We start from the raw sequence: 2,856 nt of genomic DNA on the forward strand, positions 1-2,856 counted from the left end.
GATATATAACTCTTAATACACGCACACACACACACATATATATACACACAAGACAGAGGGAGAGAGATGTATAATCATAGATAGAAATATATATATATATATATATATATATATATATATATATATATATATATATATACTAGCATGGGTGCCCGGCGTTGCCCGGGTATTTGGAGGTGTATGTTGAGCGCAAAAAAAAAAAACAGCGGTCAATTTTTTTAAAATTTGACCCCTATTATGACCCCTTAAAATTTATTGTTTTGGGCTCAAATCAAGTTATTAAGTTAGATCCATGTCCACGGAACCTATATCTAAATTTTCAAGTGTGCAGACCCAAAATTATCGGAGGAGTTTGGTATAATTCTCAAAGGTCAAATCGTTGAACTTTGACCCCTTAATCGCCAAATTTCTCGCCAATAACCGATCACATCGATTTTTCCAAATCTCAGTACCCTGTATATCAAATTTCGAGTCTGTAGACTAAAAATTGACAGGATTTATGCATAGGGAAATGCACAGACACAGACAGACACAGACAGACGCTTTCTTTCACCTATATGTATTTATATATATAGGTGAAATATATATATATTGTGTATGTGTGTGTTTGTGTGTGTGTGTGTGTGTGTGAGTGAATAAACATCTTCCATTGACAAACTGATGGTTCGATAGATTAATGCGAACATGCCGGTAAAAATTGTTGTTTTTCGCTGAATGCCTCTTGTCAGTTCAGTTGTAGACGCGCAGTTTAACACACGAACACAGAACACAAAAAATCGTTCAAACTATTATTGTATATATATATATATATATATATATATATATATATATATATATATATATGTCGATAGATAGATATGTGCGAATTTATACGTAAGGACACACGTATATTTATACAGATACATATGGGAGGTTGAAATAAAAGTTTTCAGTTTTGTATTTAGATATGAATATTAATAGCATTTAAATAATTTAAATCGCGTTTAATTTATAACTGACTTCTGAAAAAAAAATGAAAAAAATACAACATTACTCTTAAATAACACATAGGTAAACAACTTTACTTACGTCAATTCTTTTTAAAATTCGCATCTGTCGAGCATCAATCCAGTTTTCCGACGGTGTGAATACTCCAAGGAACGAAAAGAGGGAAAAGTTTGTATAGTTTTACCTTGTTTTTCTTGATGTTTTTTTGTTGTTGTTAACTCACTGTTAACGGCGTTTTCCGTATCCAAAACAAATATACATTCCGTTTTTTATTGTGAACTCATTTTATTTTTTCTTTCTTTCAATTGTTGTTGTTATTGATTTCTTGTCGAGGAAAGTTTACAAAGATGTTATTGGTCTAGTTCGAGATATTCATTAATCTCTCATAAAGAATTTAAACAAAATGTAAAACACGTACAGAACAGTAGAATACCATGCACTTTATGTTTATTTTCTTTCTTTTTTTAATTTAGGATTTAATAATATTTTAATATTTAATTGTTCATTACATCGAAACAAAATATAAACTTTTTTTTTAACATGCGATATTTACATTAGTTGTGATTATGTGTGTACGCGTAAATTTGAGAAATTTGTTCGTCGTTTGTATTGGGGAATAAGCCAAATGTTTGTCAATTTAAATCAAACTTTTAAACTGACACTTACATTAATAAAGATGTCGTTTATAGAATCACAAAACACGCTTAAAAAGTCAGACAATACTGAGAAAAGTATGCGTACGGACTTACAGCATTTTGCATATAAAATGGAAATTAAAATGAAATGAAACCCCGCCAAACCAATAATAATAATAATAATAATAATAATAATAATAATAATAATAATAATAGTGGTGGGGGTAGTAGTAATAGTAGTAGTAGTTGTCGACTTGTTGTCACTTAAACATCAGATTGAAAACAAGACGCACGCTCGTTCGGAGGCAGTAGACGATAAATAATAATAAAAAAGTAAACAAGCTTAATATATTACAACCCTAACCCACCATAACTAATTACAACAGCAACAACAACAACAACAATAACAACAATAACAACAATAATAATAATAATAATAATAATAATAATAATAATAGTTCTTGGCGTTGTAAATGCCGATTATTATAAGGTTCTTGAAAAGCGGTTTGTATGTTTAAGTGGCAAGGAGTTACAGTGCGCGTGCGGGTCCGTTCGTCTAACGGAAAGAGAGAACGCCAGAAAGACGACGCGCGCAAGTCGGAGAGCTTTTACTCCGAGAAGCGCGAACTCTCTCCGTGTTCTCAATTATGATGATGATGACTATGATGATTATGAAGATGATGATTCCTGTCCCATCTCTTCGCGTTTCGTTAGCGCCTTCGTTCCTTGCGACCGCAGTGATACGGAACGTGTTAGTGCGTGTAAGGGTGGGGATTTTAATAGGGAGATAGTGCAGTCAATGCGATGACGGCTTATAGTTTCGGATTATAAAAGAGGCGCTCCTTTTCGTTGTGTTGATGATGGTGAGGATGCTGGCAAAAATACGGACTTTTTTCTCCAATTTAAGAAGCACCGCGACGACCACGGCAGCAGCCAATGTTGGCTTCGTCATCCACGAAGTTGTTAGGAATCGGAGTAATGTGTTCGCAGAAGGTTTTTTTTTATTTTTTTTTTTATCCGCGATATTTTCTGAGCTCTCCTCGTCATCTTCTTCATTCTTCTCATTCTCTCTCCCTCTCTTTTTTTTTGTTTGCTTCTAAATATTTAAACTTCTCTGATTTGTTTTAATTCATTCTTCTTTTTTTATTTTATGATTTTTTCTTGTTTTTTTTTTTTTACTTTTCCTAATGCTACCTGATCAGACTGTCTAAAGATATCGGCTTCCTTACATGAA

At 32.7% G+C, this 2,856-nt stretch overlaps 1 protein-coding gene across 2 annotated transcripts in view; it reads right to left on the reverse strand.

The window, feature by feature from the left end:
• Nucleotides 1-2,643, reverse strand: part of LOC145276706 (QRFP-like peptide receptor) — a 983,229-nt gene extending 980,586 nt beyond the window's left edge. For both annotated transcript variants that reach the window (XM_080127903.1, XM_080127904.1), the window contains exon 1: nucleotides 1,069-2,643. The gene's annotated coding sequence lies outside the window, so the exon portion shown is untranslated. The remainder of the gene's footprint in view (nucleotides 1-1,068) is intronic.
• Nucleotides 2,644-2,856: the final 213 nt, after the last annotated feature.

Source organism: Euprymna scolopes, chromosome 5 (assembly GCF_053919585.1).
Source record: "Euprymna scolopes isolate OS-2025 chromosome 5, ASM5391958v1, whole genome shotgun sequence".
Lineage (NCBI taxonomy): Eukaryota > Metazoa > Mollusca > Cephalopoda > Sepiida > Sepiolidae > Euprymna > Euprymna scolopes.